The sequence below is a fragment of the Melospiza georgiana genome, chromosome 6 (assembly GCF_028018845.1).
Source record: "Melospiza georgiana isolate bMelGeo1 chromosome 6, bMelGeo1.pri, whole genome shotgun sequence".
NCBI classification, from domain to species: domain Eukaryota; kingdom Metazoa; phylum Chordata; class Aves; order Passeriformes; family Passerellidae; genus Melospiza; species Melospiza georgiana.
The window spans coordinates 48480811-48496143 of record NC_080435.1 but is presented as its reverse complement, the minus strand read 5'-3'; the positions used below and the strand labels follow the sequence as shown (position 1 = coordinate 48496143).

Sequence of the window (15333 nt, the reverse complement as noted above, 5' to 3'; positions counted from 1 at the left end):
CCATGAATGCTGGAGTGTAAAGCCTGTATGCTTGTGCCCTGAAAAAGGCTATCAGAAGGAAATGAAGGATTTTGGTTCCATAAGGGTACATTTAATTAGTGCAGCCCCTAAAGTCCATAATGACAGTACTGAGTGCTGTGATCCAAAGTCATGTCCTCAGTCCCTCATTTCAAAGGGGCACCAAGCTGTGAGTTCAGCAGGGTATGAGTTCTGTTAGACTTTATTTCCTCTCAGTTCACAACTGTCTGTTCCTGCCTGGAAGGACAGGAACTGTTGCTCTCAGGTGAACAGAGCAGACAGGATGCCTCCCTGTTCTGTGTATTTGTGTGAAAGTGGTCTGCAAAATCAAATAGCAGTAGTGACAGATTTATGCATGAGTGAGGTAGGCTTACTGCCCTGTGCTCCTGGCTGCTCTCCTGTCATGCTGAACGTGGCTCCCTGGCACTTTCAAAAGCCCAACCACTGTCAGGGTCACAGCCATCCCTTTGCAGCATTACACAAGGCATGATCATCTTATTTTCACAAGACACTCGCTGTGTTCTCTGCTTCCCCTTTTAGTAAAGCACCAAATCTCCCAATTCTTCTGCTTTTGTGCTCTGCTGCATGCTGTGCAGACAATTCCTAAGAAACCTAAGGAGACTATAATTAAACACTTAATGGAGAAGCTTGAAGTGTTGATATTACATGTCTGAAGAAAATATGGAAAATATTGACACCTGCTGTGGTTTTCTAGTTCTGAACACACTTGTGTTTTTCCCCCCTTTTTCAGTTACACAGTATAATTGATACTTGCAACATCCCTTCCTGTGGAGACGTTTCAAGGAGTCCTCAGGGCATTTCCTCCTCTTGTTCTGCTAAGACTAAGAATTTTCAAGGACAAACATGTGAGACTGAGCTGTGGTACATTCCTGACTGTTTTCAGGTCCTATGTCACCTCTGACTCTGGGTACATATTTGGAGACAAAATGTCACCCCTAGTCTTGGAGTGAGAATCCCTCCTTTAACTGACAATATATTGTATTTTGGTGCAGGATGAATGTGTTTCTGGAATTGCCTGTACAAGTTTCCTGTGTCTCACTACAGCATTTGGCTGCTGCAGACAGTACATAGATGTGACTAATAGTCAGATTTACTGGAACAAAACAAATGCTGGTACTGCCTGGATTGGTGTCCTGGTAGGGTGCTAACATGTCCTTGTTTGGGAAAACAGAGCATTCCTTCCTGAGTGCTTTCCCCTTCTTGCTGAGCTGAACTCAGCAGCACTGAGAAATAACAGCATCCTCCTCCACATTCATCTCAGAGAAAAGCTGCTGAGGTCAGGTTTTGAAGGCTGTTCCCTAAGACACCAAAGGTACATCGTTCCTGCATTTTAACACAAATGTTGAATTTTACAGCACCTTGTCTGCAGTGGCCTAATGTCTTCTGTTGCCCTTTTTTCTGACAATGTGAGTGAATTATCCAGAAAAGATGTGTGTGCACTGCTTTGCTGCCTAATACATGGTACTCATGTTTTTTCTAACAAATGGCACCAGTGCTGGCCTCGGGGAAGAGGAAGGAAAGTAGAAGTGTTCTTGTCAGGGCACATTCGTGGTCTCAGAACTCCTCTGTTTGCATAATTTCATGTTCTCCAAAGGTGAGTTCAAGTCAGGAAGAGCCTCTCCACCTCAGAGAACTGATGTGTTTGTACAGCCTGTCCTCCTTGTTTCTGAAGCTCTTTGAGCACTGATGTGCAGATCCTTGTGTTTGAGAGGCCCTGCAGAAATAAGCACGTTTGGACACCTGCACAGTGCTGGTGGCACAGCTTACACTTACATAAAATCATCCATGGGCACAATGACCAAACAAGCAATCACTAAACATCACAGCAATGCAAGAGCACAAAGATGAAAACCCAGAAAGTGGACAGGGATATGAGCTTCCAGACACACAAGGAAATCTCACATAAAGCTTCAGCTATGTGTCTGTGTAATGTATCTGCAAATCCTAATGTTACTTGGGATCATATTCTACATTCTTGGAATAAATGCTTATACTCTATGTGATGTTCATAGCTTTTACAAATTTTTCCACTGCACTTTTTGACTTCGATATTTTTGCATCTTTGTTTCCTTTCTCTATATTTAAATGCTTCAACAAACATTGCTCAGCTGTTGCATTGCAAGTGGCTGGTGACCCAGAGCAGACCCAGCACTGATTAAGTTCTTGGTTCAGATGGAGTCGGGCACAGAAGATGAGGTTTTCCACTCCTGCCCATAGGCTGTCTCTTGATGAGCCCTTCTAGGGTTTTGTCTCTTGCTTTCACTGTTGTAAAATGAGTGGTGATGAGTGCTGCCTTTGTAAAAAGGGAAAGATCTCCAAACAAGGAGTGCTGTATGACAGCATGAGACAATTGCAGGTATGGTCCAAGTGAGCCTACCACCAAAACTTTTATCAGTTCACTGAGGGTCTGCTTCAGCTTGCCTGGCAGTAAAATGAAACTGCTGTTGGATAGCCCAGGAATCTTGGATGCATATGGAACCTTGTGTATTTGAAGAGGCTTATATAAATAAAATGTACATCAATGATAGTAGCCTGGATTTTTTCTAAGCATCCTTTCATCTGCATTTAGCTAGTTGAAAAGTCTAATCTTAGTATACACTGTGTTCATTTTTTTTTAGTCTTTGCAAATACAAGCTAATTATTTTCATCTATTAATAAGCAGATAGTAAAGTTTTGACTGAAAGACATGACTGCATGTCTCAGAAATTTACTAATTGCTCTTGAAGAATTTAGCTTTCCCAGATCTACAGGTATGTTCCTCATTTTGAAAGTGTTCTGTCTCTCAATGTCTTCTGTTGCCTTGACACTGTTACAGCATTTTCAATCTGTCAAAAAGAAAATGAGTACCCAAAATGAGATTCCCAAAGCCTGGAAAAAGGTCATTAAATAGATCAGATAGAAAGGAAATAGCATTTCTACTAAATCAGAGACTTTTTATACAAACCATGATGGGTCATGCTGAGAGCTGTCTAACTTGTTGAGCTTAGCAATGTTTCTCCTCTTGAAAATTAGCCAAGAATTTAGTTCTTTCCATAACTTTCTAATCCACCTACAGAGCAGAGTTCAGATCCTACAACTGGTGTGGTATGAATCCAGCATTCTTTGACTGGGTAGTCTTTAAAACTTTTTTTATTACAACATGATTAAGAATAGAGTTTAGCCTGTGATTTAAATTATTGTGTGCAGGACATACATTGTAGAGCATAGGATTTTGACATATCTTTACAGCATTGACAACCACCAAAAAGTGGGTCGGATGACAGCAGGTACAAATCAAGTTTTTGCAACTATTTACTTCTCAAAGAAGTGCATTTTTGGAAGACACAGGACATTCCTTTTCCTTTGGGAAAGGATTTGTTGAATACTGGGAATTGACGCTGAACACATGGGGAACTTTTCCCTGATCTTACACATACTCTGAGCCACAAGTGATGGTGTTGTTTTTTACATGGATGTGCCTGTGTGGCTCAAGGCATCTCCTGTCTTTGAGTCACTGCCATGTGTGCTGTCACTGGCTGTTGTGAAAGGGAAAATCCTTGTTTTACCAACTTAGAGGGGTCACAGCGCCCTTTGTGTTGGACAGCTAAGGGGTGGATATGATATAGTCTGACCTTCTAGGAGTCTGCATCCCCTGTATTCCTTGGTGTAGGTGCAGGACATCTAGGGAACTGGGGACAGTTCAGCAGCATTTTGAAAAGGCTCCTACAAGCTGCCTGCACTCACTCAGCTCCTGTTTTCTAAACGATCCAGTCTGTGGCTGTGCTTTACCTCAGTTTTCTTCAATCCACCCATGATATTTGACCCCTTCCAACCCAAGCCATTCTGGGATTCTGTGAAATCAGCCAGAAGTTGTCTGTCTTTTCTGGACTTTCTTTCTGACGTTTCTGCATGTGGACATCTCTTCCACCCTTGCTGTCATACTTGAGATAGTAGCAAGTTCATGAATCAGGAGTCAGTGCAGTAACTGAAGCCAGAAAATGATAGGTATTTCTTTGTGTATTCAGACTGTACAGGTCAGCATTGTTCCCTGCAAGGCAGGAATGCACGTTTCAGAAAAACAGGAAGATTACTTTGCAGCAGCAGTTCTTGTGAAGGCAATTGTCTGGCAGCAAAGGGCAGTTTATTGTACTTCACACTGTCTAGCTTAAATTTACATATATGTGCAGTACTAGGTGTTTACAAACAGTGAGTAGAGATAGATTTGTCCAGAAGTTACTAGTTTGAAACTGCTGAATGTATAAAGTAAAATTGCTGTCTAAATCTTCCTGTTTCCATTGGCTTTGCTGGTACACAGACAGCTTGCAGAAACAAGTTGACTGGAGCCATGTGAGATGAAGTCCCCTTTCTGTCACAATTATTCACTGGCACACAACTTTTGGGAGCTCATAGCCAGACTCAGGAGGCACCTTGTCCTGCCATGTGTGCTGGCACATCTGTCAAGGACTCCATTCTGGTGGAGTTGTCTTTCCTCCCTCAGCATTTTTATTGCCATCTCTCTCCCTCCCTCCCAGGTGTTATTGAAGTGCTGGAATTGCTGCTTTGAAGCACTGAGGTTTTCATGGAATAAATGGCTTCTGGCTGCTGCTAGCTGCTTGACATGCCCAGTGTCAAACCAGGGACACAGACACTGACTGCACCAAAGATGCAGCCAAAGACCGAGTCTTACAGTGCCAGAGAAAATAGAAATAGAAACCACTTTGTCCTGGGTTCTGCTGGAAGCTTGGCATCTTAGCAGATGACATCCACAAAAATATCAAGCTTGGGCACATGCCCCTTCCAGTTCAGCAGCCACTACTTCTTCTCCATGATGCCAGAGAGAATCATGCAATACAGGATTTTCTCCTGGCAGCCTGTTTGCAGCAAGGAAATAGTGTCAGCTTCCTACACCGTCATGGGTTCAGGGTAGTAGGTAAGGACTGCTGGTCCTTGCCTCTCAATAGTTTCTCACAGGTGTTGCCAAGTGTTTTGTTGAGTGTTGGGATCTGTTGTGGGATATCTATCCAGAGTGCTTTGCAGTTGTTTGTGAAAAAAGATCACAGAATATGCTGAGCTGGAAGGGACCCATAAGGATCATTGAATCCAACTCGATGGCACAGCACCATCCTCAAGAGTCACACCATGTGCTTGAGAGCATTGTCCAAACACTTGAATTCTCTCAGGCTTGCTGCTGTGACCACTTCCCTGGAGAGCCTGTTCCAGGGTTCAGCCATACTCGGTGAAAACCTTTTTCTGATATCCATGCTAAACCTCTCCTGACACAACTTCAGTCCGTTCCCTGAATCCTGTCACTGGTCAGAAGAGAGAGGAGATCAATGTCTGCCCCTCCTCTTGCCCTCAGGTGGAAGCTCCAACTGCAGTGGGGTCTCTCCTCAGTCTGCTCTTCTCCAGGCTGAACAGAACAAGTGACCTCAGCCCCTCCTCATACAACTTCCCATCAAGGCCCTTCACTGTGCTCATTGCCCGCCTTTGGACACTCTCTAATAGCTTAATATTTACAGGGCTGTCTGAAACTTTAGCAACAGAAACTAATCCAATGTAAACAACAGTGTGTGTGCATTCCTTTGCTATAGTTATACTAACATAATTAGAACAGAAAAATATACACTAACAAAGCTTTCCCATGTAGATAGGTCGTTTTCTTTCTGATGTTTAAAATACTCATAGCTTGTTTGTCTCAGCAGCTATTTTTTCTCATTGATTTGGAGTGGGCTCAATCCACCTCACTTGGGAAAAACCATCAAGCTGTACCAGTCTGTGTAGTAGGCAGCAGCCTTGGTTGGTGTGCCCTACTCCTGTTAAGGCATTGCAAACAAGTGCAGAGCAGAATGCTTTAAGGCCAGAACCAGTGTTTCAGTCACATTTTTGCAAAGTGCTGCAGGATTGTCTATATAATCTTCAATTGAAAATACAAAATGTTTCTGAATAAAAAGCCTGTTCATTTGATTTTGTTCCTTCCATAACACAAAGTGCAAGCTCTGAATGGTGAGCAGTGTAGTAGTCCCACATGTATTAGAGAAGTTTGCTAACCTATGCAAGGACAGTATTAGGGCAGGGCATTAGCTTCTTATTTCCCATGTTACATACAAACTTGGGACCATGATCATGTGCTTGTGTTGTTGAGTTGATAGTCTCTGCTTAGGTATCTGCAAACAGTTCTTTCCACTGTTGTTATTGAAATGCCACATTGTTACATTTCACCCATGGCACAGGAAGAAGTGCATTGCAGTTATGGCAGTTGTGTAGTCGTGCTTTGAGTGGCTGCTTTACAGAGAGGAACTCAAATGAAATCTTTGGTCACCAAATCTCTGGCAAATGTTTGGCCTCAAAGCACAGGGATGGCCTCCCTGTCACACAGGTGACAGGAGGTACCTAGGCACAGGGCTGCCAGTCAGTGACAGCAATGTGCCTCTCCTGTTACTCAGTGTTATCCCAAGATCCTCCTGTGTTTTCTGGATCTGTTTGTAAACTCTTGCACTTAATTTGTGTTCACATACATGTGGGCTGGTAAAGTAATAAAAGGCAGGTATTTATTCACATTTCCTCTGTCATTGCTGGTATGGTTTGGAACAGGAACCAGAGTTCCTGTTCCTTTCTGGCTCAAGCTGGGGCACAGGTGCTGCAGGACTATGGGGGCTTGAACTAAGCATTGAATGATACTGTCAGAGCCCCTTGCGGTGTGTCCCTGGGATTCCTCTACCTTGGAGGGAATTTTGTCATTAATTTGCAATCCTTGCAAAGGCTGCTGCTTTGCCTCTGACACAGCGTGTGTAGATTGGAAATGGTGTTTGCTGAAAGCCTGGGACATGCATTGTGTACTATCTCCCAGGATTTATCTTCCAAAAGCTCATTAAACTGATCTGGTTAAGGGCCATCAACCCTCTAGATTAGAGATATAAAGAGCTTCAGTGGACTCTGCTCATCTGGGTACTCTAATATCTTCAAATGAACTCCATCAAAGACAAGAAAAAGCTGCCTACATCATGTCTGCCATCATGGCCCCTGCCATGAGTGCATTTTCTATTTTATTAGACAATGTACTCTATAATGTAAGGAAAGACTGATTCTTCAACTGAGAGGAACTAACTGGTTAAAATGAGTAGAGTTATATACAAATAAATTTAGTAAGGAGTTCAGCATTGGGTCTTCACAGTTTACCTGCTCATCCTGGGAATGATGAGCATCTGATGAGCATTATATGGAGCAAAATGGTGCTCTCTCTGCCATCAGTTTTCTATGTGAATCAGGTGTGTACAAGGTGTGTACAGGGAAGTGCACACCACTGTCTGTTCCTATCCACCATCTAGGCCAGGGGGATGCAAACCAACATCCCAACAGCTCCTGTCCTGGAGCTGTGTAGTTTGAAAGTAGAAATTCAGCTTGGAAATTTTTTTGTTCTAGTCTAAGAAATGTCTTATCTCAGTATTTGGGAGAGGAAGCATAAAAATGTTGCATTTGGCCATTATATACCTTCTGTATTTCATGGGAAAATGTTGTATTTGGACACTGGTGCTTGGTTCTGAGATTCCTTTGTCATTCTACACAGCAGGGTTGTCTGTGTAGGTAAGAATACTAAAATTGGGCACATATGCCACTTGAAAATGGTAATGCTAAGTATAATTCCTGTATTCAAAATACATAGGTAAGCATATGAAACAGCAGATACACATTATTGTTTAGAGACAGTTGAGGTGGTTTTAATCAGGGTTCAGGTATTCACACAGAATCTGACATTTGCATTTTAATGTAGAGCAGACATGCAGAGTGTATTTTGCATAGTCTGTCTTCTTGAAATGCCTTTCGGGTTTTGCAGATACCAATACATTTAATGCCAGTCTTCTGAGCAGAACATTATTGGGGTAAAAATGCAGAAAAGACTTCTTTGCATTTGCCAAATAATCCCTTTCATTTGTTTCCTTGATGAGGAAAATTGCTTTCATTATTTCTGTAACACTGGAAACACTCCTGCCTGTGAAATGAGTCTCCAAGTTTTGGTACAGGTTCAATGCTATAAGGAATAAATGTTACTGTTTCAACAAAAACTGTTCTAGCAGGTTTTTTCCACTCTTCTTCATTACTTTTAAGAGAGTTTTGTCTAATACTCTTATCTACCAAGAGCCTAAGAGGCACCAGAAGGTTTATGTCCTTCTCCTGGACAGCTAGTTCATTTGCCTCCTTTTTCTGTGGTGAGGTGTGCTTGGTTTTTTAAATTCAACTGCATTTGCAGAGTGGTGGATAACCCCTTTTACCTGCTGAAAAATGAGACTATTTGATGATGATCACCCATCTCCCAGCCTTTACTCCTGAATGAGAATCATTTTTCACCACTTAAATTGTTACATGGTCGTGAGCACCCTTTGTCAGGCTGAGTCAGTGACTGTGTTTCACCACAGGTCTGTTTTAACTGAAGGCACATCTGTAGCTGTGCTCCTCTGCTCTTGGGTGCCTGTGAGGCTCCATCAGCACAAGTGAGCAGAATGCTTGTCTGCAAAACCTGCCTCTTTCAGCCTGAGCACCCACAGGATGACGTGAATTCCTTCCTTGGAATCAGAAGGATTCTGCTCATTAAGGAAAGTGGGCATAAAATAAAAGTCTAGAGCTAAAAAGTAAAGGAGGATCTGATACAGACCAGAGCTTTGTGAAATGGTTGTCTCTGAGGAAGAGTTCATCTGAGAGAAAAATGTCCATCAGGCTGGCTTTACTATGACCTTTGCCTTTATTTCTTCTTTATGGTTTATACTTTCTCTTTAGTCTGTGCTGATTTCATCATGTTCAAAACCCATAATTAGCACTCCTAAATTGCAAGGAAATGACAAGTTATTGTGATTTTTTTGAATAGTTTCATATTTATATTCAGCTCTGAGATTTCCTCACTCGCTGCCCAGATGCTTCAAAATCACTACTTTTTTAAAACCCAAGACTGTTGCTCTGCAGATGTTCCATTTAACACAGATTCTCTGTCTGCAGTTCTTGTATGTCAAGCTAGGTTAAGCTTGAAATTGTGCCCTCAAAGCTGAGTCTGCTCTGCCCTCTTGTGTCTTTAGAATGTGTTGCCAAATGCTCCCCAGATACAGCTACTTTACCCTTAAAACTGGAATTTTCCCCTCAGAGACTTAGAGAGTGAGATGCAAACACATGGATATTCATACATGCGTTGGTTTTTTCAGTGATGAGTATAGATCAACATATGTTTGAACTAAATCTGTTCTGGCAATATTCCTCATGCACATGCATTTCTGAGGGGAAGGAAAAACAGCTTGAGAGTATCTTTAATACAGCACAGAAGTGCTGAAATAAACCTGTGAAAGTTGTGGTGTTTATGAATAAAGCTTTTAGGTTTCAACTGAAAAATTATCTCCTAGAGAGAGGAGTGAAGAAGGGGTTCTTCAGTTCACAGGGGCCGGGCTGCTGTGAAGTTGGGGTTGGCTTTGCTTGACTGACTCCTTGATGAAGCAACTTTTGACCTTAGCAGAAGTTACAGTCCAAAGCTGTAAGTGTACAGTCAATAAAGGGATTCAAAGGGCAAAACACTCTGTCATGTAGTGGTTTGCAATACCTTTGAGATAAGATTCAGCTGCAAGCTTAACAAAACCTTGCCAGCTTCTCTGTGTGGTTGGGTTTTTTGGTTGAAAATGAACTCAGTAGGCAGGGGTGAGCTGGAAATTCAGATTTCCTCCCCTTATTGTATTAGGAGGAAAAGACATTGCCCTGGCTGTGTATCCTCTCTATTCCCACAGGAGCAGAGTGCCACAAGCTGATGGAAGCTACAGTGAAGCACAGTTTACTGAAAATATATTTATTTTTAAAGAGTCTTAAATGTTTTCAAATCCCAGTGCAAACTATTCTATTAAAGAGTGGCTTTTTTCAACAAAGTAGGAAGTTTAGAGTTTGTTCCATCTGCTGTAAATCTTTCTGATAGTTTAAGGCTTAACTTTTGCTCCGTGAATGTTAGATGATGAGCCAGTCCTGATTTTGACATGGATGGTTTTGTGCTTTTCTTAAGGGTGTTAGGCACTTTTCAAAGCAGCTTTTTCATTTTTCTGCATACTGCCCTGTGTGATGGGGAGGTCGTGTACCCAGTCTTTTCAGGAATAATAGTGACAACCTTTCCAGGCACAGAGAGCAACTCAGGCACAAGCTGTGCTCCTTTTGGACTTGGAAAGCAGAATTAAGGGATATGGGTGTGCCAAGTCTGTTGCACACCTGGGGGACTCCAGGCCTCCTCTTGTGCTCCTTTGACAAACTGCATCTTCCTTCTACCTGTTTCATAAATTCTCGGTACCAGCTTCTCTTACCTTTCCCTGTCCTCAGCACACCCTTCATTTGGTGTATCTTTTACCTTCTTTGTGTAAACAAAGAAGGCACTGCTAATAATGAATATTGAGCCTGGGCAAAAGATATGATATTCATCAGTAAACACCTTCTGGTTTATGTTTTTCCAGTAACACTCTCAGGATTTTGGTTGATGATGCTCAGACTGAAGCTTCCAACAGGTAGTTTGTTCACCTGCTGTAATGACCCCAGTAGCATCAAAAAGTCTTTCCCCTGGAACTCCTTTAACTAGCTCCATAAAGGCCTGCCTGGCCAAGGGGAGGTGAAGCCTTCTCCCCAGTTCACAAATGGAAGTTCAGAGTTCAGCTGTGTTTGTTGACTGCATTGTGGTTTTGTGGAAAGAGGTTGGTGGTGCTGGGAATAAATACTCTTTTTTTTCAGCCTGTCTGCTGCACTTCCTAATCCCTAGGCTAGGTGGTGAAGGAAAGTGAATTATGAGATAGGGAAACATGTTTAGACAGTAAATCTGAAACCTAATAGGCAGTGGCTTTCCCTTTGTATTTCTTTTCTAGAGAGGATTTGAGCTATTCTCACAGATGACCATAAATGCCCTTTAAACTCTTTTTCTGAAGACAAGGAAATATAGTTTGTTGATCTATGAATGCAGGGCATTCAGGGCATTGGATCTGCAATCAATTATTTGTTTTCTTCCCTGTCCAAAACCATAAGGACCAAAGAAATCTGAATAGATTCTTCTTCTCTTATGGTTTATTTTTTCCACAGCTGTCCACCGTGTTGGTACTTCTCAAACTTTTATATAAGGTAACTTTTATATAAGGTATTTATCCTTATCAGAATCATCCCAGGACTGTCTTGTACAGCCCTGTCAGTGGTTTCCATTTATTTTTAAGACTTGGTTCAATTGGGAACAGCCATGTATTACTCTTATTTTTCCTCTATCCATTTTGCCTGGCTACTGAATGGGAGAGTGTGTTGTTTGGCCCCTTGTGCCTTGTCCTGGGGCTTTGGGTATCCTGTGACTGTTTGGCAGGCTGTCTGCAGGCCACCAGGGTGCCCTGAGTAGAGAAGCATTACTCAGCATCTCTAACTAAAGCAAGTCCTGAGCACAAAGAATTCCACCAATTCTCAGTGCCAGAAAACGCTTTTCCCCAGCCAGTTTTCAGTCTGCATCTTCCCCATCTTCACATCCCATTGCTCCTGTCACTATTGTTGAACTTCACCTGCAGTAATCCCCTCCTGGCACTGACACCCTGCTTTGGGTGCTCTTTCACCTCTCTGTTGTTGGTAGCTGTGTTACTCATCCTGTGAACTGGCCCTCATCAGTCAGGCTCTCATAATAATATTGTTGCTCCATGGGAATGGAACAGCACTCTGACAAAGCTCACCCCACAGCAGGGTGTGCCAGGGCTGAGTGCCCTGTGCTGAGATTGCTGCCTGTCACCTGTGACCTGTGAGTGCCAGCTTCCCTGCTGTCCTCAGGTGTCCCCCTGCAGACACTCCCCCTGTGCTTGCAATGAACGTGATCCCTCCAGCCATGAGCTCCATTCAGAGGTCATGGAGGGATAAAGTGTAGGAGGCACTGAAAGAACAGAAATAATGGTTGGAAAATGAACAGCCTAGATGAGAGATGGGGATGGGAATGAGAAACAATACAGAAAGTAAGAAAGAGGAGAGAGGGAGAGAAAGAACTCCATCTGAGATCAAATAATTTTGAAGAAAAGGCAGAATATCTAAAGGCAGATATGGAAAACAGATACCACAAAGTTTGTGCTAAGGCATGCAATAAAAATGAGGACAAAGATGGGGGAGGAAAAGAGTGACAGGATTTTGACTTTTAAATTTAATTATAATATGTTGTTTTTAACAACAAAAGTGCTACAGATACTTTTGGTACTTGTCTGAAGTGAAAGCTGAACATTCTGATCTGAAGAATCTTTCCTTGTTGCTGTTACGCTGGCACTTCTGGACCTGACAAGGTTCACCTGCAGTGGTGGCCATATTTCAAAGGCAGGACTCTCAGAGACGACAGGTGCATAGAAAATAAAGAAATGCCATTCTCTAAATGTGCACTATAGCAATCTACAGAATCTTAATTCACAGCAGTCTGTAGACTCACAGACAGACATTTCCTGTTGATATCTTTTGTCCAGCACAGGCTGCATGAAGGAAGATAGGGTAATAATTGTGGTCATCTGCTTATTGTGTGATGCAGTATATGCACCCAAAGGGAGGGGGGAGTGCCTGATTTTTAGTTTCAGGTCCAAAGCGAAAAGATCAGAAACTGCATATGTAGTAATCTCTTGGGATCTAAGGTCACTTGTGCATAGCCAAGGGTGGAAGGTGAGATGGAGTTTTTTCCAAACTTGATGTTTTAGAAGAAGACTCTTCCACTCAGCAGCACAGCACAGAGCTGAGTCCTGATGGTAGAAAAGCAACAGCATCAGCTGTGTGCACAGGTTCTGGGTTGCATCAGGTCTGTGTCCTGACAGAGTCACTTCTGCTATGGGTGTATGGCCAGTGCTGCTGCACAGGAGGGCTGACATAGCTGTGGCCTTAACCTGCAGTAGTTCTCAGACTGCTTTTATTAAAGTGCTTTGTTCTAGGACTGTCAGGTGCAAATGAGAATAGTGTTGGGTTTAGACTGGAGAGTTAGGCTGCAGCAAGGGACAGCCATGGAGCCAGGATCATGACCCCTTCTCATCTCTTGACTGTTATATTTACTTGTTTGTGTGTATTTACTGTTCTTTTTGGCAATGGTTTTTCATGGTGTCCTGTCACTGCTGGTTTGCAAAGAAGTGGTGACAGTGCCAAGAGTCCAGCACTGACCACAGCTCAGTAAGCCCACATTGAAGCAGCTTACTCAGCAGGAGGGGAGGGAAGGCTCAGTGTACCACGGGGGTCATTTGCACTATGTGGGTCCATGGTGTAGTTCCAAGCCAATGTAAATCAGTATTGAACTGACTTTCAGGCATTAAGTGAGGTCTGTCCTGGACCTCAGTGCAGAGAAGGTGTGCAGAGACTGCTGTCACTCTGATAGCAGGAGCTGGGTGATGAGAGAAAACTTTAGCACGTGTTTGCCACCCTGGGAAGGAGGAGAGGATGATTGCTGGAGGACTTTTTATTTTAACCTGCCACTATCTTTAGAATTTCAATGTGTGCAATTAAACTCAGAGCAGCAGTTTTCTAGCTGTAGGCTCTACTGAAATCTTGTGTTGAGTGAGGATTTATTTGTCCTCAGGTCTGGCTGTGAATTAATGGTCTGTTTTAGAGGTTTCAGTGGGCTAGAATTGCCTTCTTGATAGAGAAAGTGCCAGTGCTATGCAAACTCAGCAGGAGCACTTTGAGATGCTAGGAGTCTTCTTTGCTATTTTTTGTTGATCCAGGTGCTCCTTTCTAAGTACAAGTCAAAGAAATTCCTGGTTTTGTCCCTTCCTTCATCTCCCCATGCAAGTGTCATGTAGTCAGCAGGAGCCCTGAATCTCCCTGTCTCCCTTTCCTGTTTGCATGAGAGGGAAACAGAGGGAAGCAAGATGGAACCATACGTTCCTCTGCATCTGCACTCTGAAGGCAAAGTTATTTGTGAGCCTTAAGCATGTGGGTGGGAGAGCTGCCAAGCCAAAGTTGTTCCCAAGTATCTGTAAACTAAATCTTATTCCCTAAATTCATCCAACTAAGGAACTTTTACTCTGGCAAAGGCTTGTAAATATTACAGTACCTGTCACTTTTGGATGCTGCTTTCTGTTTTCATAGCAGCAAATTGAAAGCTTTGAAATCTGGGATGTTTGGTTTACTTTTGTAGAGGTTGACCTCAAAGCATCAATCTTTCTGCTCCTTTTAGAATCTATGAAAATAGCCTTTTCTCAGAAGACTTCTTATAGTGACAACACTGCTAATGAACAGAGTTCTCAGATATTCCAAAAGTTTGGGGATGCATTGAGAGATGTGTACCAAAATATAGAGAGTCTTGCATCTCTGTTACTTTCAGTGATTCCGTTTTCTTTAGATATATATACTTACAATGAAGTGAAAAGTATTAATCTAAACAATGTTTATAAAGTGATTTCTGAATGCATGTCTGTCTCAGAGTCATGTTTAGCTTTGCTGGGGTTTTAGTTCACATGTACTTTTCATTTTCTTCACCATCTGCACACCATGGCCTCCACTTGTTTCAATTCAGCCATGCTTTGCTTATTTTCAAGACAAGTTGCTGGTTTATATAAATCTGTGACTTGAGTTTGCCAGATGCAGTTGCTCCCACTATTTGTGCTTGTCTCCAGTTCCTTTTTGGAGGAAGGTGTCATCCTCTTGAAATAAGTCTGCAAAGTGAATAAGTTTTGGCAGACCTGTTCTGAATTGTGTTCAGTGCTGTGCAGCTAACTCAAGCTATAACTCATTTGTGGCTCTGAAGTTAACCTGGCCATAGCTCAAACTCCATTAAAATAGTACTTTTTTAAGGCTGTGCTAACTAAGGAGGTAATTTAAATCGTCATTCATACTTGTGTGATGTCCTTGATTTGACTTAGTCAATGTTGTCAATGTGCACACAGGTTGTCTGAACACCTGGGCCCCTGCTGACCTGTCTCAAAGCCATGGCTGAAGCCAAGGTTCTCTCTACGCTTCAGATTGCAACCCAGCCCTCTTAAGCGATTTATGTGCAAGTCCTATGAGTCCTACAGTGGTTTCTGCCTTCCTGCTGCATTCCCAGGGGAATCTCAGTTCTCCTGCAGTGAACAGGAAGGGCATCCTAGAGCAAGTCAACTTACCAAGTCACTAAGAGGGCTGGTTTTTGACTCCAGCCTTCCCACAACCCCATGTGAACAAGCACAACATTGGCAGAAACAGTCTGAAGCAGACCTGCTCCATTAAATTTTACCATGGTTCCCATGATTCTTCTCTTTACCCAGAACTTGCTGAGCAGTTTTAACATGGTGGTGTCTCAGCAGTGCTCTGGTTGGCTTTGCCAGACCAAATGAACACTGCTTTCCTGGCAGAGCCACCCCAGAG

General features: G+C 42.7%; 1 protein-coding gene across 1 annotated transcript in view; it reads left to right on the top strand.

Moving 5' to 3' along the window:
- Nucleotides 1-15333, top strand: part of ITPK1 (inositol-tetrakisphosphate 1-kinase) — a 140494-nt gene that overhangs the window by 104156 nt on the left and 21005 nt on the right. The gene's annotated exons all lie outside the window — the stretch shown is intronic.